The sequence below is a fragment of the Cyanistes caeruleus genome, chromosome 7 (assembly GCF_971803275.1).
Source record: "Cyanistes caeruleus chromosome 7, bCyaCae1.hap1.1, whole genome shotgun sequence".
In the NCBI taxonomy this organism is placed as follows: domain Eukaryota; kingdom Metazoa; phylum Chordata; class Aves; order Passeriformes; family Paridae; genus Cyanistes; species Cyanistes caeruleus.
In genome coordinates, this window is record NC_141707.1 from 29491061 (window position 1) to 29511667 (window position 20607).

The following is a 20607-nucleotide window of genomic DNA, read 5'->3' on the forward strand; positions in this document are numbered from 1 at the left end:
GGGAGGGAGGCAACTAAAGCTGAGAAGCAAGTGGTGAAGGGAAGCAGCCCAGGGTTTGCTGCGATGGTCTCCTGCTTGCACCAGTGCTTCCTGTGAGGCCGTCAAGGCTTTGTGGAGTTGCATCACAAAACCCTGTTCCACTTCATTTCTGTTTTTGAGCTACAGTCTATGTCCTTGAGGACCATAAACTTTTAACTCCCCCCTCTCAAAAAAACAACATATTGATATATATTATCACACGTAGTCAGTGACTGCCAGAAGCTCTGGTCTGGTGACGGTCTCGGTGGTGTCACGGTGGAAGAGCAGTGTACCTGGAACAGATGTGCAAGGAAAGGGCAAGAGACCTGGGCTCTCTCAGTTCCGTCTCCCCGTTTCAATTTGAACAGGACACGTGGCTCCTGACACATGTTGTCTAACCAGCTTGGTTTTATGTGCTACTTCAGTCAGGAAATTAATCGGGCAAAAAAAGATAAGGAAGCATTATGCTATTCAGAGTAAATCGCCGCATTACACAATGCTGCTCCCATTGCCTAGGTAAAGCTGTTTAAGAAAATGGGCTGGCTTGAGGGCTTCCTTCTGATTGTCTTATTAAACTTCCAACCTTTGCAATTATGAAAATAACCATGTGGTTAGAAATAGTCGTATATGCTATAGGTAACTGTTGAATTAGCTAGAAAGAGGCTAAGATGCTTGCACTGAGATCTTATTCCAAGATATCTTCTTTTTTATGTGCTTTGTTGGTTTTTTTTCAAAGATACTATTTCAATGTAGAGCAACAAAACTGATAAATGCAACTGCTGTGATGACTAAAACTAGAGGTTCACTTGTTGAAGCTTCCCATTTGCACCAAGACCCAGTTAAAAAAGGCCTTTGAGGAGACAAAAGACACAAACCAATTGGGTCTTTGTAGCCCCAACAATTAGTTTCCATTTTAAAATCTTTCATCCAATGGCAGCCAAGCAATTGAAAGACAATGTCTTGTGGCAGAGTGTTCCACTAGTGTGCTGCATAAATGCAGAAAGCAATAACTATTTTCCTGGTTTCTGGCTTGCAGACATGCTTCATATGCTATTATGTGAGAAGGCAAAGTTGTAGCTTGTTTTTTTTTTCATCTGAGAGCATTCTGGCCATTATTTTATTATCTATGGTTTTGAATACAGGTAGTTAATGGATAATTCTCAAATACTATAGGATTCATCTCACTTAAGTCAGTCAAAGCCAACAAAGTCCCTTAGGATGGGTATGTGCCCTAGCCTCATATAATTTGCTATCTTTCCAGGACCAATATATCGATACTGGAGACGGCTGTCTGCCTGATCTCCTGGGGTGCAGTACTTTTTGGGTGAAGGTGACTCCATTTTTCACAGTACACCTGTGCATGGTGCAAGCAGCATGCTCTGCCTACCACAGCCGTGAAGGTTTTCATTGGAGCAAAGCTACAGATGCAGATATTAAACATCTGGTCTTCAAAAGAATCGTCACTTCTCCCTTAAGCCCCTGGCTCATCGCTGTGGATAACTGCATCAGACAAAGGACTGGGAGCAGAGGCTGTGTTGTCCTCCTGTGCATTAGAAGTGGACTTCATGCCACCCAAAGTGTTTCCTGTTAGGTTCTGTTAGCACCTTATCCTCAGCTTTTGCTGATATGAGTGAGCACATCCCTTTGCTAGTTTCCTTGTGCCTTTTTTTGTTGTGACCCTGAATTAGCTTAGTTGTTTAGAGCATGGTGCCAATATCACTGAGGTTGTGGGTTCCATCCCTGTATGGGTCATTTACTTAAGAGCTGGACTCGATGATATTTGTGGGTCCCTTCCAATTAAGAGTATTTTGTGCATCTTTTTTTCTTCTGTTTTATCTGAACCCCTTATAAAACAGAGCTATGTCACTCACAGCTGGATGCGCTTTGAGAAATCTGCTGCTGCCTGAGTGCTACCTGTTTGTGTGATCAGAGGGGAGTGCTGAGCTGAAGAATAGAATATGTCTTTTGTGATTGATCTGCCAGGCGGGTTTGATAGCGCGGAAAAAAGTAGGTGTTGTACACGCAGGAACGTTGGGGCTTGGACTCTGTTTTCAGTATGAAAGATGAAGTGTTGAAATTGGAAGGGAGAGAGGGCCTTTGCATAACCACGTGGTAAGTGCAGATGAGTGACTTGTCTGGTGCGTTCGAGCGATTTTTCGGTTTTTAATGGCGCTGGTTGCAGTGGGGACTGCAGCGTGGTAGCCCGTGGAGGTACTGACAGAAGCAAGGATCTGGTGGTGAAGGTGCGATACATGTGGTATTCAGCCATCACTCAATGCTTCACATTCTTGTGAGAAATCTGCTTTAATCTGGGTCTGGTTCCAACTGGCAGTGCATAACAACAAGGCTTTCCAGCCTTCTCCTCCCCCGGGGTTTCAGTCCTTAAAGATGCAGGTTCTGATAGCATGTTTTTCTTTCTAATCCAAAATTTAGTTAAAAAATTGACAAGCACTTACACACAGTAAAATATTTAACCTTACTGCCAAGATGGAATTAGCCTGTGAGTTACTTTCTGCTATTTCATGGTTAGCAGCACTGTCACAATGAGAAAGCAGCACAGCTACTTCACTCGTCTTCTCTTTGCATCCAAGAGCACCATGAGGTCACCCTGTTGTCACCATGGCTTTTCTGAGATCTTTCTCTATTAAGATTGTCACCTATTTCTTTTCCTTGTAATTTAATGATCCCCTTCTCACAAGGTTCCAGGACCTGGTAAGTAAGGGATCACAGCCCCTTGGGACACAGATGTGATCCTTCTTTTGCACTCCCAAGATGCACAATTCCATGCAGTGGTGATGACTGCCAGGATCTGTTCCGTGACTGAGCAGGGCTACATATGGGTAGAATACGCTTTCCCTGCTTTATTTCAGGGTGACCTTTAGTTTTCTGACACCATTTTTCATATATTTAGCAGAGTGAAGATAACGTAGACTAGAGATTACGTGTCTAGATGTGTATTCCATTGCCAGCTGTTTATGCCCCTAGCCACTGAAATGGACTGTTGTCAGACTTTGTTATGTAAAGTGTATGATATTCAGTAAAAATAGGTTTTACATGCAAAGTCAGTGCCCCAGTGCTAACTCAGGGAAAACCATTCTCTTTCTAGCTATAGTAAGCAAGCCAGGCTCATTTTGCTCCAAAAGGCCAGTTTTTTGTGTCCTTTTGCAGCTGATGTGGTCTACCATTTGTACTACAAAGAAGCTTCAGTGGTTCCCTCACTTGGGTCATTTTGGATTTTTGGGGATGGGGTGGGGTTATGACCACTATAAAATAGCTCCTGTCCTTTCCTGAAGACTTTTGAATTGTGACTGACTTTCATAAGTCCCTCTTAAGATGTTCTTTTGTGAAACTGTAAGAAATGCAGCCTCAGTGTCTTTAGAAGTTTAGGTAACTCCTTGGTAAGCTGACTGTAATAGCAAGGTTGTCCTGTGCTGGTAATTCCAAGTGGATCTAGTGTCAGTAACACTGACTGTCTCGGCCCAGTCCATCCAAGGGGGAAGGGATCAGGTTTTGGAAGTTTTTACAGGACCCTGTTTCACAACATCTTGCACTGCAGAGCCACAGTGAGCATCATAGTACCCCAGTCATAAAGACCTTGTGAGCACCAGGGTTGAATATGGCCCCTGATACCAGGCATTGACCTTGGTACATCTGGGCTCTGAGAGCACAAGTATTTGGGTCTTTTGCTGTTTGCAAATCACACTGATGCTTAATTCTTTGCTGGTCTGGGACTTAGAAATCCCACTTGTAGCAGTTGCATGGGACTGAGTTCTTAGACAGAGAGATTCCACCTGACCTCTGAACAGTCCTTGTGAGTCTCTAGATACATTATTTTTTCACACACTGCTTAGCTTTCTCCTAAGAGAAACCATAGACATTGGCTCTCTAAAGCACACTCAATGTAGGTTATTTTCCATTTACTTTAATCATATTCTCAACCCATTTAACAAACAGACAAATGTGTAATGCTTGGGGCAGACCCAGTTCGCCTGTGGGAGAAATAGTTATTTTAAATAAAAACAGTCTGATTTTTCTGGAGGTGATGAAGACCCGCAATTCTGATTGACTAGTTCACCAATAGATAAAAATCAAAATATCATCAAACTTATCTATTTACAAATTGTCCAGGAGCAGATTGTGAAATTGTCAGGTTTGTCATGTAAAGTTATTCACTAATTTCTTCAGGGAATAATTAGATCATTAGACAAATATGCCATAGGCAATCTGTGTGGGAACTTGTGTAATTAACCAATCCAAAATGAGTGATAAATTGTATATCGGTAATTTTCACACTTAGCAATTTAAGACGTGTTAAGTAGTTTTGTCATCAAGTTAAGGAACAGAAACAATACATTATGACTTATATAACTAATTAGCATTCCCGATTTTACAAACACAAACAATTTGGAATTTACCTTGGGTGACAGTTTGCTCATGTGATGTAGGAGAATATTCATGAGCGCAGAACTTTGCACTCACTTTTTGCAAATGCTTGAACGTTAAAGAGGTCATAAATCTGGTTAATCAGAAATTTGCCTTTCAATTTTAACAAATGTTCATGGTATGTTACTAAGGAAAAAAAAACACAACTCTTTTCTTTCCCTGATATTGGCTCAGCTTCTTGTAAAATCCTCTTGATAGCACTTACTGAATCAGAATTGTGTTGTACTAAGGAATGGGCCTGTGCATGTTTTGTAAAGTACTGGGTGATTCCTTTGTTCACCAAATTGCTGAATTTATGGTGCAATGTCAAATTGTGATTTTAATTGTAAGTTAACTTGTGGGGAGGAGGGGGGAGAAGACTGAAACCAGAAAGGTTTAGTAATTGGAAAAGGTTAAATTCAAAATGGATGGAAGTTAGCAGGAGAGGTTGGATTGTGACCACAAGTAAACAACAGTGGCACAAACCCGGTGACCAAGTGGAGAGGCTGTGACCACTGTGGTATAAGAGGAGTGTAGCAAGGATACCATAAAGTGGTGGAGGGTTGGGGTGTATATCAGACAAGAAAAAAGAACCTGCAGGAGCTGTATTTCTCTTATGACCTCACTACAACCATCTGAGAAGGTGGGATATGTGATGGTAAAGTGGGGAAGACAAAGGATCTTGCTGAAGGTTAGCTGTCTGTATGCATGCATTTATGTCTATACCTATCTATATATATGCGCACGTACCATGTGAAGAAAGACAGAGCAGGAGGCCTCCTGGTCCTCTTCCATACCTGAATTTGAGGTCCACAAAGCTCACAACCTTGCAAGTGTGTTAGGCACAAATCCTCTCATCCTTTCCTTCTCTACAGCATCCTTTAGATACAGAGTGAGCTCATCAGTATAATATTAGGTCAAGCACTATGCAACACCATGTGTATATAACAAGGTTGTGGTGTGTGCAATCCAGGGCTACTGATGATATCAAGGTCTCTGGGAAGAACAAGCAGCTGTCTGCTTTTATGCATTGTGCTGATACTACAGGAACTGTGAATGGTCTCTAGTTTGCTCAGAACACATAATTAAACACAGAGACAAATCAGTGACACTGTCCAGTTGCATCAAGTCACCAAAAAAATCCACAGACCTACCTGACTGGAAGCTCTAAAAGATCAGTGTGTTTTAGCCTTGTTTTCAGCTTGAAAAACATGTGTGAGTGTGCCAGGATGCTTTTAGAGTGATGAGTGTTGTGTAGAGACCATTAAAAATAAAATTAAGAAAAAAAAATAAAAATTACACTGCACCACTGCAGAGTCAGCAGAGGGAGTGCGAGTTAGGAAGCCCCTCTTTTAATATCTGAATGGCTGCAATGCTGGAGGAGGGAAGTAAACAGAAAGATGTGTGAGATAGAATTGTGGGGAAGAAATAGGCCTAAACCAAAATCTTGATGATAAGGTGACAGTAACACCTTGATGAAAACTGTGATACCCTTGCCCTTGAAGGTATGTGAGCTTGATTCAATCCATTCCAGAAAATACAATAAATTTCAGAAGGTTGCCTGAGAACTTTCAGCTCCTGTGATTTTAATTATTATCCTGCAGTATTTTGTGTTCACACCCCCTGGTCCGTCAAATCATGGTTACATGAAAATACTTTGGTTTTCTGTATTTTTGACTTTTAAGTTTCTGCTGAAATGTTATTGAGTCTCAATATTACCGAGATGGTTATGAAGTCAGGCTTAAATTGTGATCTGATTGCATTTAATGTGTGAAAAAGCCATAAGGCAAATAACAAGATTCTCAGGGCTTGAAAAGTCATGATGGTGCTTAAATGCTTTGAGCTGGCAGAGCTAGCACTACTTAAAATGACATTTAATGAGGGTGCATTTCTGGGCAACTCCACAGAATCTATTTTACCTCTGCATCTTGTAGGGTTTTTCTTTTCAGCTACAGAGAAAATATGTAATAAAAAAGCCCAAAATGGCATTTTCACATTTGTGTTTAATTTATCTGTTCCAAGAATACACAGTTATTCCTTAGAGATGCACTCTATATTTTGGTTGGTTTAGGACTTTCCTTTCAGCCATGCCTGTAGTCGATTGTGTCTGAGACCAGCCATTTTCTTGAATATGTTTTAGAAAGATGTCCAGGAGTAGCCCTAAAAATTAAACCAAGCTGCAGTTCTAATCGAGGAAAAAGTTCTGTTTCTCAGTCCTAGAGGTAAAAAGCAATGCCATACTAGTTGGATAATATATTAAACAATTGTTTTGTCTGGAGCTTCAGAAATACACAAGTTCATTTTTGACTTCGAAACATGTATGCATCAATGTAGATGATCAAAGTTAAGATAAGCAGTTGTAGAGGAGACACTTGGGGGCTACTTATATTTTTGCTTGGCTTTATCTGTGAAGTAATTTACTTTGAAGTATGTGCTCGGACAGAAATGCTCCTTGAGATTTAGGGGGCAATGGTGCTGAAAATATTGTTGTTTGGGGTTTTTTTTGGGTTTGTTTTTATATTAGGCACACAAAAATCCTCAGTAAAAACATCCAAGGTCCGCTCTACTTTTAACTACTAAAGATCACTCTTAGTAGGCTGCAGAAGTGTGGCTTCTAACTGTGTCTGTCTGGTATGGGCTATTGTGCTAGTAGCTCCTCATGCATTTTCAGTTTGTTTCTTTCCAGTATTATGTTACCCAGTTTATTTTCAGTGGTGTTTTTTTTTCTTCTCCTCTCTCCCCTTCCTAAACTTCTGTCAATGTGTTATGGTAATGCAGCTCGGCTTTCCACTCGTGAGGTGCCTGCATTCATTGGTGGGTGATACGAATAAGTAAAACCTGTCTCGTAGTGCGCATTCACAAGAGTGTTGAACTGAGATTACACTGACATCTGAAATTCTGGCAGTTTGTAACTCCAAGTGCTTACACTTTGTAAATCTCAATCGCGTCCTTAATGTAGATTTTGTTTCGTTTCCTGCTAAAGAGTAAAAAATGTAAATTTAGAAAGACTGTCACTCTCCCCCTTGGTCTTTGAGTGATTTAAGTCATTCCTTTGTCAAGCGATCTAATGTGTTTTTGCAGCGATAATGTCTGCTTAGTCTCCAACAACTGTGTGCTGGACAGAAACTGAGATTCCTTCATATGCCTTGGGTGCAACTGTATCTGCACCACAGCAGAGTGACGTGTAGGTAAAATATATGGCTTTATGCAACAAGTACAAATGAGTCTGTTTTGAACTGAGCATTGTTTGAAAGCTATGATGAAAGAAACTAGTGTCAGGTGCAGGCTTATTTGATTTTATCGAAACTGTCCTCTTACTTGAAGAAACTGGAAGTAGAGTGAGCCTGTGGTGCCATAACTGGCTCTGGAGCTGTTGACTCCTGGGGAAGGTCAGGTGTGGGTGAGAGTGGCATGACTCAGGGCTCTTTCTGGCATGGGCTGAGTCACAGCCCCAAGTTCATGTATCTTTCTGTTGCCAGCAAAATCAGAGACTTGTTACTATGGCCTCTCCTCAGAAGAGCGTGAACCACGTCCTGGGTGAATAGAGAAGTTCTCTGTGAAGAGAACATTTTCTCCTGATTTATCTGAGCAGACATCTCTTGCTGGTGGTTGTTCCCACTGGGACTGCAGGACATTTTAGGTTTGTTCCTGGATTGAATTTTGACATGGCTTTAGCTCTCAGAACTGGGCATGGTTTGTTTTCTTGTCTTCGTACTTTTTCCATAGATATCTGCCACCTTCTTGCCTGCTTCTATGTGCGTGCACTTAAAAACTTATCAACTGAAGTGGCCTCAGCATCACTGTGTGCTGCAGGCTGTCTCAATATGTATTTTTCTTTTTATTTTATTTAGAGCAGAGGGAACCAGAAAGACTTAGCTCCATGCCTCTGAGCCAAAAAGAGCCCAGAGGCGAAGCAGGTACCTGAGATACAGTTTTAACCCACAGAAGACTGGGGTTTTTTTCTGCATCATTTTTTTTGTGAGGCTTGAGTTCACATTGCCGTGAGGGTCTTTCTCTGGTCTAGACCTTGGAAACAGACTGTTCCCCAGCAAAGAACTGATGAGCCTCAACATGTCAAACCAACAACTGCCATTTGCCCTTGTACGCCATCACCTGCTAAGTAAGGAAGGGAAAGTTCCAGCTACAAAATTATATGGTTATACAAATACAAAATACTTCTTACAAAATAAGAACAACATGCCAAGATAAACCACCGCTCTCTGTAGCGGAGAAATAGAGCAGCTGCTCTTGGGCAAGATCAGGGGTGTAGCTGCAGATGCGGAAATCAGCCTCTGTGCCGGCGAGCAGCAGTGGAGTGAGGTGGTTTCTGTTGCGCAAAGTGCATGGTCTTTAAATAAGTAAAGGGCTGTGTGCCCTGCTCTCATGCCTTCCTGAGGAGAAACTGTGGGACGTGGCTGTGCTCGCTCCACAGGTTCTCTGAGCTGGCTGGCTTCTCGTGACACTGATGTTCCCATGGGCCCATGGCAGGGGAAAAGAAGAGGGACTGGTGGGTGGTGGGGTCCAGCCTTTGCCTGCATCAGTGGTTTTGTACAACCATGGGTGTCCAGGATGGTGCAGGAACAGAGAGCGAGGGCAGGCTTACTGGTTGCTGTGGGGTCCAGGGCTGTGCACATGCTGTAGTGGGGACTGGCCTCAAGCTGTGTCCAGGTGGTCTCTGCTGGCGTCCCTGGGTACTGTCCAGTTTTGCTCAGTCGCTTCATTGTTTTAATTTCTTTTTTCCTTTGTCCCTTTTTAATATAGGAAATGAAATAGATAGAAATGGTGACAGTTTAAATGCAGCAAAGATCCCCTGACACCTCCATTTAGTGTCTCCTTGTAAAAATCTGCTTTGGGTCAATTGAAATGGACTTAATTCTTCTTAGTGAAAATTCATCACAAGCAAAAGTTGCTTCTAGCCAAACCAGTGTCTTTAATTTCTTGTTATCTGAACCTTCATTAAGTTTTATTAAAAAAAAATCAAATGAAACCCCATTTGTATTTTAGCTCTTCCCTCCCAAACCCAGAACTCATTTAAAAGCCTGAGGGAAGCATTTTGACTAGTATAAGTTGTTCTCAATTCTTTCGATAGACAGATCCAAGTTTGACATGCAATAGCAAACCGTGTTGATTTTAAATAAATTGATAAATAAAATAGTTGTCAAGATTGTTGCCAAGCCCTTCTCATGTAGACTTTTGTGTGCCAGCTGCATTTGGTTCTTATTTTTAGGATTTGTCTATTTTGTAAGAGGTTTAGGTCCCCAAAATGAGGACTGGCATCTTGAAGACCAACATCATCATCTCTTGTAAGTTTAGGCCAAAAGACAGGAGTTACAAGATCTCTGACTTATGTAACAATACATTTTCCTGTGTTTGAATAATAAAAATTCTGCAATTAATTTTAATTAACTTCAGCAAACCAAATTTTCAAGGGTGCTCTGTTTTTCCTAATAAGAGGTTAAGTGGGCCACCAGAATTTTATTTAATTGGCAGCATTTGACTTCTAGGCTATTGCAGGTTGCCTTTCCAGCTGAACCTTACACTGTGTTTAGAGCCCATGGTGGGTAGATAATCATCCTTTAAAGTAGAGTCTGGTCATGGTGTGGCCACTTGCACATTCACAGTATTCCCCAAGGGGACCAGGTTGGAGGAATGCTCTGGTTTTTGCACCCAGAGCAAAGACCCCCAAGTTATGCTTCCAGTTGTGGTGTCTTTGGGTCCTACTGCCTCTACTTGAAGAAATACTTGAAAGAGTGGCAGAACCTTCTGGATCTCTGTGTGTTTTACCTTCAAGACTTGCCCCATGGCATAAGGTATGCCATCTTTTGATCAGACCATACAATCTATGCCTTATGGTTTCAGGTGAAAAGTTAAACAGTGCAAAAGGAAATACCAGTGGCAGTGTTTGACTAGTTTGGACAGAAAAGGATTGGCTGAATATATAATATGAATTGTTTCTGGAACTCTGACCTTGATTAAGCAAGTGTGATTGTCTTTGGAAGCCCTACTGGCACCTGTTGCCACCCACAGAATGAAGAATATTTTTCCAGCACAGTCTCTTCTGCTGCAGAGAGCTCAGAGGGGAGCTGGTGCTACAGTCTAGTTATGTCAGCACTCTGCTGTGGATGCTGAAGGAGGCTGCTCATGGTTGGCTGCAGCAGAGCTGATCTGTGGGGCTGCCAGCTGAGGGCTGCTCTCTCTGTCCATCTTCTTCACCATCTCATTTTCTGAGAATCCCTGACCTGTTTGGCCATGGGTTCAGGTTGCGCTTATCCTTCCTACCTGGTAGGAAGCAAAACACAAGGGACAGCTTTTAGCCTGTCTTCATTATCAGCCTCAAGAGTCATGGAATAGTTTGAAAATAGAGTATGTAGTTCTTTGTGGATTATAAGAATCTTAGAAAGAAAAAGGGGGTCACTTCTCTCACTTTTGTAATAAATTTTTTTTTTTGGCATTTTTTTTCAATCTGACTTGGACTGGTGCTGCTTCATTGATCCGTATGAAGATTGCTGAGCCATATAAAGACCCTGCTGTCATATTCCTGTCAGATATCCTGTTGTGTTCCTGGCCAAATAGGAAAATGTCATGCACAACACAGCCTTTCCTACACAGAATAGCCTTAGGCAAATGCACTCTACTAGTGCCTAACAACCCATGGGATCTAATCTCTGCTCCCTTACTGACTGTTCATAACCTTTCTGTGCACTTCAAGACTTTTCAGACTAATCCTTCTGCATATAATCATAGCAGATATGAAATTGGGAAGGGAGCACTGGCCAGGGCTGGATCTGGGGATCCAAGTGTATGCTAAGATAAACCTATATTTTTGTAACTTTTCCACATTCTTTTCAGGAAGCAAAGTATCTGTAGTGACTTAACCACAGGAAAATGTTCAATATAGTCTTATTGACAAAGAGGCAATGACAACCCTTTTGCTATGGACAGTGCTTCCAGTATTTGGAAGACCCTCTAAATGTGATCCCTGAAGGTGATAGCAATGAATCTGTATCATACCTGGCTGTCCTCCTTGAATAGCAGATTGTTCTGTGTGCCAAGATCCAAGAAGAAGCCAATTGAGGGGTTACTTGGCATTCAGTAGTAGTTCAGTCATTTCCAAATAACTGGATTTCTGTGGTCTACCAATGTTGGTTGATGCACCTGATGACACATGCCTTTCATGAGCTGCAGTGGGGGAGACTTACTCTGTGGATGTGATGATTTGGTATTTTCTAAGGATGGTCCACCTGGGGGCATGTATGCCAAAAGTCCTGTAAGGTCCTGGAAAAATTGCTTTTATAAGGATCATTTTAGAGTGAAGCATGTACTGCAAGGTGACATTTGAGGTTGGGTGGAGTTGAGATGCCTGATTAATTGATAAAGTTGATTAAATCAACCTCTGAAAGTGGAGAGAGGTGGAGATGCTGGATGAGGAGACATGGGAGTGCAGCAAGTGTAGCATTGCAAACTCAAGTGAGCTCCAAAATATTGAAGTTTTCTTGATACTGGCTTGTCCTTCCAAAGACAGATCTCTCTCCAAAACCCAATTATTTTTTTGGCCTAGATATCTGATGGAAAGGCATTAAGCTGCCTTTTTTGGTTGTTTTTTTTTTTTTTTTTTTTTTTAGGTCTGAATCCAGCCCAGTTTACAGCAGCTGTAAGAAAGTAAATTAAACCAATGTTTGCCTGGTGACTGCTCACTGCAGGAATCTCTGTTGTGGCTTCAACACTGCAGACAAATTCACTGCTGTGAGCTGGGCAACTCAGGAGAGATCAAGGCTGCAGATACCAACTTCTGCTCTCATCTCCTGTGAGAAATTTAGCCCTGCAGGTCAGGGTAGGGCTGAGATAGCCTGACAGCAAAGGTGCCTCTAGGTAAAGAGATCACATTTTTAATCAGCACTGCCAAAATTATTCCTTTCACCATGATAATTCTCTAAAGTATTCTTACAGCTACACTTTAGGGATTTGCGAATTGGGTGATTTGTGTGTCAGTAACTAATGCCCTTTGCACTGAAGCAGTGGCAAATAGGGAGCTGCTGCTTCCTTTTTCTCTCTTCCCATTGCTAAACAAACAAGTTTCCCAGCCTGTCAGTTATTCCAGTGAATTACACCTGGGATTAACCTGTGCTGTGGTATATTCCAAGAGTAATCAAAGAGGCACTTTGCATTATTCCTGGCATATGTAGCAACACTGAGATTACCAGGGAGTTTGCCCTTTCTCAGTATGCTGTAATCCCGGGGAGGTGTTTACAATAGCAGCTTTGATCGTGTGGTACCTCTGACCTCTACAGACCGGGCTGCTGGAACACCTTCAGCCCAGGATGGCTCCGCTGGTGGAGATGTCAGGAAGCTCAGGGACAGAGTCAGAAAAATTGTTCACTGGGACGACTCATGTCTGGATTTACATGCTTTCTTTAGTCTTGGAGAAAATTCAGCAGCTCTCTCTCAACACACACTCTTTAGAAAAATAAGTTCAACCAGGGGAAAGTGACCAGACATCACATTCTCAAAAGAAAGTTTCCATTTCTTTCATGCATTCATGGCATTTTGGTCAGGCTGTCTGAAACTGTAACTCTGCTGTTACAGCATGAGACTCAGAACTCTATCATGCTTTGTAATCTCCATGCTTGCTCTAGGTATAATTTAGGAAATAGCCAGAGACTGGAGACCCTGTCATGAATTACTTACTGATCTAAATGACAGATGTGACAAATGACAATACAACAGACATCAGAAACAGAGGGAGCAGCATACTGCAGCTTGCAGATTTGTGGTTTGAGTTTAGATGCACCTATATTTTTATAGGGTCCTCTGTTTATACCAACACGGGAGGCCAGATTCTCATGCCGTGTGAACGACGAGCTTGGTGCAGGGCCTGCTCTTTGATGTTTGTAGGCAAAGGGATTTCTCAGGAGCAGTTTGAATGAGGTGAGGGGCTGATGTGTGCTGACTAGAGCTTAGAAAGCTGTTCCAAGCATGAGAGAAGGTGTGGGAGATGGTGCAGAAATGCCTCTGTGATGAGGGAATGAAGGGGAATGCAAGGTCAGTGCTGCAGGACTCGCTGGGGGGTGGGTCGGGTCACATGAAGGACCGTGGGCAAATCCATTAACTGCTCTGTGCTTAAGCTTTACTGCTGTAAAGTGGGGATGGTAATGCAATATCCTTGGCTCCTGTGGTAACTCACAGTTGATAACAGAGATGTCCAGAGTAAACACAGCTAAGCCTGGATCTGGGTGTGCATTTGGGTTTGTGCCGTTTGTTCTTTTTGATGCTTTTAGAAATCCTGCCAAAGTCAAGGGGCTATGAGAAACCAGACTTTCTATCGGCATCTGGAGGCCAAAATCCCAGCAGAAGACAAGTTATTGTATTATTCTACTTCATTAAGTACCTGCTTGAAGGGTTAAAGTAGCCTGTGAAAACACGTTATCATGAGCAGTGGAGTGTCTTACAGCCCTTTGGGAAAAGGGAAGATACACTATCTGTACACTTCAAGATCCATTTGTAGTGGCAGCCACGGAGATTGCACCCCCCTCCCCCAACTCTCTGTTCATCATAGCACCTGGACACTTTGGATATTGTGGATAACTCTGCTCCATGGAAGGAGTTTCCCAAATAATGCGAATTTAGTACTTACTGGAAGGATCTCTCATACAGAAGCCCTGGACCCATATAGATCATAACTCAAATAACATTTGACCAGGAATCTATATTGTGTTGCCCATGAAGCCATGGAGGTAGAAATAATTTCAAATTCTTGCATCCATGAAGTAAAGTTTCTTCTACTGAATACTTCACTGCTGTTGGGGTGTGTGTGGGTTAGTGCATGCTGAGCTGCATGCTACCCTTTCCTGGTAGTTCCTGACCTGAAATGAACACTGCTCTGTTATCATTTTTCACGGAGATTCAAGCAGTAAATGCTGGGAACTTGTTTTCAGGACAATGGAAATTTTAAATGTGAGTTCAGGAGTTTGTAGGGTAATAGATCCTGTCCTGTCAGATTCAGTACCAGAGGGTATAAAATATGTCAGATAATTCATCAGCTGTTGGGATTAGATAACATAACTTAATTAAGGTACAGTTTGGCTGAAAAACACACATTAAGACAGGAGTAATACTATTACTGAATGCCATGTAGCAACACGTAGATGTCTTTTCTGGAACAATAGAAGAATAAACAGACATCAAAATGGATAAATCTTTTCACATATTGCTGAAGATGATCAAATAACTAATAGCAAAACCTATCATTGTTTTTTTCCATTTTTAAATCCTTCATAATCCAGTTCTCTCTTCTATTTTCAACTTCTTAGTGTCTGCCAAATTGCTTCTGAACATTTTTCAGCTGATGAGTTGCTCATGAGGGCTCTGCTCTGTAACTAGCTGGTATTTGTTCATGATGTGCTTGACTGGCTGCACTTTCATTCTTTCTGAGTAAATGGCTTAAACTTTTTGAGCACAGAGGAATAATGGAGCCACACACACTTAAACTGCGTAATTTGATGATTTATATTAAAGTCATGAAATCTTTGGGTTTGGGTCTGCTTTCACAGGCAGTGACCCAGGCAATTCAAAAAGGGAATAAGTATGACTGGACTGGTAGCAACAGCAGATAGATTACATTGACTTTCCCTTCCCCCTTCCCAAGTTCTTTGTATCATTCAACTTGATGAAAAAAAGTATTTCTACTTGTGGTTCTTGTTCTTAGTGGTGTGCAATGAGTCTAACTGTGGTAGCTGACCTTTCTTCTGGGTTCCTATACAGATGTGGGTTGGTTACTGCCTGTACTGCTTAAGCAGCACTGGCTGATCCCCTCCAGCTGTAGAGGTGGTTCTCTCTTTACAGGCTTGTCTTGGAAGGAATGGAGGTGGCCTGGAACAGACTGAACTAACAGCAGACTACAGTGGACAACTGGGATTCTTATGCTTGAGCTTGGGTCTCTGGCCTCCTTTAACACTGTAGGTCCCATGACCTACGTGATTTATCCTTGACATACAGCTAAAGAATTGATTCTCTCCTATCTTGGAAAAGTATTACTAGGGGATGGGAGAACATTATGTAGCAGTTGGTTTAATAATAGGCTTTTTTTATTTTTTAATGGGCAAAAGCAATTAGAACCAGAAAACCTTCTATATGCACTAGGGAAGCCTTCAGGATACCCAGTGTTACACTGAAAATAGAGGTTAGCTATGGATGCAAAAGGAATGGAGAGTGAAACTTCTACAGTAGTGAAAACCTTGAGATGGCCCAAAGAGAAAGGACATATAGGATCTCTTAGCCTGTAGGTCACCCCTGTCTTGTCATGAGGAGCAGACTAATGCGTGTGAAGAATATGCTTATTTATATCTGTGGTTTTACCAGAGGGGGTTGTCAGATTATACTTGATAAAGCTTGAAAATGTTTCTGCATTTATGGCACTGTTGATTTGCTGAAAGGAACAACCCAGCAAATAACTGATGACTGATTTTTGCCGCCTCGTGCAAAAATATGTCTAAGTGCGTGACTTCCCTACCATTGCAAGAGAGATCAGCATCAGTATTGCAGACTTTTGGGGTGAGGGAGAAACTTTGTTCAGAAGCAAAAGAAGAGGAAAATGATCATTTAAGTATATTTCAATGGGACATTACTGTATCTGCATGTATTTTTTCTTGCTTTTATAATGACTTAGGTCCCTCACTTTGTTTATCTTTGTTCTTAGGAGGAACAAAGGAGTGATTCATCACCAGTGTGCAGGGATACCTCACTTTGCATTTGTATGGTATTGTCTGTCCAAGTGGCTCAAAGGCCTTTACAAACTTCAAGGGCTGTCTTCAGCTGGAATAGCAGTGCTATGCTGACACCATCTGAAAATCTGATCCTATCTCACTTCCATTTTTGTCCATATTTTTTGACTTGACATATCATAGTATAACAGATGCAAAACTAGTCCCCCGCAAACTCAAGAGCAGCATGGTTTACTCATGGATGACTTCTCTAACATCAGCTTTCAGAACTGCAGAAGTACCTGATTCTCTATTCTATCTGATTTTCCTTGTTCCCATAGTTTTATATATTTCTACTGAAATGCAGTGTTTGAGTGAGTCCACGTTAGCAACTGATGTGAATTATTTTGTACAGCAGCTGTGCATTTACTGTTATTTACTATCTGTCAACCTAGCGGGGTGTCTCATGCATTTTATGATGGTTTGTCTTGTACGTGATAATTTTATGTCAGTGAAAGTTTCAAAGCTGGATGTGCATTCAGATGTGGAGAGCTGCTCAGAGCTCCCCTCTGTGATTGCTTTCTGTACCGTAGCTAATTATACATTAGTTGGGAAATGTGTGCTACTCATACTGTTGCAACATTCTAATGTCAAAATGTCACACTGGACCAAATGCTGCAATCCCTGTATTTTTCTGCAAGGAGCTATGTTGATCTTGTCACTGTTGCAAAGAATTTATATATTTTATATATACGTATGTATGCATGTGTAAAATTTTATATTTGTGTTATATACAATTGTTTTCACTAAAATAATACTGACAGGTGTTGACTAAAACAATAATCTAAACTTTTTGTTGGGAAGTTTATTGAGATTTTTGTTTGTTTTCACTCAACCACATTACTCTGAAAAATGTACAGGTTTTTTGACTACTCTACTTGAATATTTATCACTTTGTATACTTACCCTTATCTTTGGGATCTTCTGGGACTGATTTGATGTTCCACTCTAAAAAATAATAACATCAGTAAGACATTTTTCAGCTGACTATCTTTGGTATTTTTAGTTACAAATTATCTGGACCTATTCACTAATAAACATTGTTTAACAGTTTTTAATAATGAATACTCATCCCCATCAATAGAAAAAATTGGAAGTCTTAATTTCTAATGGGAAGTACTTCATCTTTGTAGTTCATATACATAAGAATAAACTGTAAGAATATTGAAGGGTGGTTGCTACAGGGAGGTGGTTAAATGGTCAGAAAAACTGCAGAAACAGCAGAAATAGTTTTTACTTCTTTGAGGAAGCAGCACTGGCTTTATGACCTTCTGATTAACTCCTCATTAAAAAATTCAGACTTTCCTTTGCATCTCTTGTATCTACTAAGCGTTATCCCTGTCTTTTGAAACAAAACCTTATTAGTACTCCTGGCCATGGGCTGCCTGTGCTGATGCTGAATGAGTTTGGGTCTAAGTAGTCCTTTTGGGAACTGCTGATACGTGGTTTGGTGACTAGTTTATTTAGAACCCTTAAAAACATAGTGAATACAAAATAGAAAGTCTATCTGTAAAGGTTTTCATGCATGAATGTTGTGTTAAATGTTAACGGTGATTTTCAGAAATGTCTCAGTACCGTCTGTGAGGGCTTCCAGCAAACTGGATTCATGTAATGCAGTTTTTAATTCTGAACGTTTAACAAGTGTTCAAGGATTAAATCATCCTGCTCCCTGATGTGTTTTGGTGGTCTAAAATAACGTGGACTAAGATTTCCCCATCTGGGCTTTACATTTCCCTGAAGTCTTATATAAGCCATGTAATACAACGAGATGCTGTGTCACTTATTCCAAAGGTATCATCACCAGTGGAGGTTTGCCAGGTGACTTCATCCTCCCACTCAGTTTTGCCTCTGTCTCATGGTTGTGTTTCGGGGAGGGAGCATACCAGCCTGTTGTCTTTGTGCACGTTGCTAAATTTTCTTTCTGTATTTCTTACTGTGGAGTCCTTGAGGATTACTTGCCCTTTTAGGAATGCTGAAAGGCCTCCTTTCATTGCTGCTTAATTCCTATCATAATTTTTTTTTTTGTTTTATCTGTTACCCCTCAGTCTTTTTTTTTTTTTTTTGTTCCCCTCAAGAAGGATTCCTTGGTATTTGCTTTGCTAAATATTGGATATTTCTAGCTGGGTAAAAATGTCTCCTGATTCTTTTTCCTTGTGGTCACAAATCTGTTTCTTGTATCTCCAGTTCTTGTACCATCTGTCCTTCCCCCTGCAGCATGTGTGGCTGTAATTTGGGTAACTTATTGTCCAAGAAGTCTTTGTTTTCTCAGATGCTGTGCATTAATGATGTTTGAGTTTTAGACTGTGTGTATTCTTCCTTTTAATGGATCAGGAGTTTTTTTGGACCACTATCAGACTGGAAAACCTGAACACAGCCAAGACACTACTAGAAATTCTTGCCTGCTCATCTGCTCTTTGCTTACAGGAAACAGTGAGCCTCTCTTACCCAGGCTGTCCCCCAAATTGGGGGTTAACTGTAGCCCCTTCCCCAGAAACTCAAGCTTCATTTCAAAGATTTGGTGACATCATTTTGCAGAAGTGCTGGGTGAAGCATAAGTTCATTTCCCTCGGCACCACTTCTTAATGCATTTTTGTTCATCAAGGCGTACAACTAATGTGAAGAGGCAATTCAGTCTCAGCAGTCATTCTGCTGAGGGTGAAATACTGATAGGTACTTCATTTAATAAAATAATAATGCTGTGCAGCTGTACACTGTCTCTCCCACAAGGATCTCTAGGTACCTGAAAGAGTATTAAATAATTAAGCCTGACAATACCCCTGTATTTCATTAGTTCCATTTCACAGGTGGATTAGCAGAGGTTAAGTGACTTGACCAAGGTCAGGATCAGACCATATTCCTGTGAGGGAAGCCTGTTTGGGGGATAGTTTGTACGTGGGTGGATCAGCTAGTCCTGCATCGGGTTTCTGTGACAACCTGGGGTCTGTGCATGAAGGCAGAGCCAAAGCCCATGGCAGAATGGGGAGAGAACCAGGGAATCCTGGCTCTGTTTTCTTAATTTGTTTCCAAATGTCCAGGCCTAGGATAATCCATACTAAATGCGGTGACAGGACTGAAGGGTTTGATTTGCTGAAGCCACAAAAATATATAACCTGCTGCCCAAGAGACCTGTAAGCATTTATTTAATATTCACTGACATCTCCTGTCCAGTTGGCTCAGCAAGTCATGTTTTTGTAAAGTTATTTTGCACCATCTGTATTGAAAATGGCAACCTGGCCAATTACAATGGATTTTAACTCTCTTCTGTGCAAGAGTTTTAAAATGGAAAGATTCCAGGAGTGAGGCAGGGGGAGGAAATACCATATCGTTCCCAGGAAAAGTCAGGGTTTGATCCTGCAGGCAGCTGAAACGTGCCAAATTAGTTGGGTGCTGAGTGTTCAGCACCTTTTCAGTGGTGCTCAGGACTTTGCAGAGTCAAAGCTCTGAGCTATAAGGTTAAACATGAACATTAATGAAATGTTATCTCTCTACCAGATGGAACTAAGTGACAAGTACTCTGGCTGTCAAGCGCAGAAAATCGTGAATCTGTCGCACATCCCCTGACAACAGCAAGGCAATCTTCTTAAAACTGACTTATGCAACAGGGATTGCTCTGTGGTGGGGTATCTCATTCATGTGGTCAGGAAGCTGACCTTTGCTGTGAACTATTTGTCCCTGTTTTTTGTTTTGTTTTGTTTTTTTGTGGGTTGCATCTAGCTTTCTGATCAGCTGCCACCTTGCAAATAATCCACTTAAAAGGATATTTTTCAATGCTAAAATAGCTACAAGCTAAGGCTCAAATTGCATAAAAATTACATGTATGCTTGAAATCTTTACAACTGATGATTCCAGATAAGAGCAGATACTCCGTTCTGATCAGCCTTCGGCTGAAAGGTGTAACCACTACCAGCCTTTTGCTGTCAATGAAACATCTTCCCCGTCTACCAGGATACAACAAAAACATTATGTTGCCATATCAGAGCACGGCAGAACTTTCCTGGAGCCTTAAGGGATTGCCTCATATTTTACAGACTTAGCTGACTGCTGATAAATGAACAACAACATATTTTTTATATGTGCATACTCTACATGAATGATCATGTAGTATTAACATTTCATCCACAACTGAAATACCTGCTTTATAGAAGTGGAATGCAGAGCATATGGGAGAACACTCACATATTTGAGGTTGGAACTGAGATGAAAAGTGAGGCTAAGAAAAAACAAGCTTTCAAAGTGATTTCAGAATCTGAGTGCATCTCTTTGGCCTAACCTTGTAGCTGCAAGCTGATAGCAAATAAAATGAGGTTGTTCAGAGGAAAATGAAGTTCCTCTGGAAGTTTAGCTTCTTGTCATTTGGAGAATAAATTTACCTTTGCCATGTAATTGACCTGCTGCTTCAATTCTCACCTGC

General features: G+C 41.2%; 1 protein-coding gene across 1 annotated transcript in view; it reads left to right on the forward strand.

Annotated features, from left to right (window-relative positions):
• Positions 1-20607, forward strand: part of GLI2 (GLI family zinc finger 2) — a 383459-nt gene that overhangs the window by 350 nt on the left and 362502 nt on the right. The window lies entirely within an intron of this gene.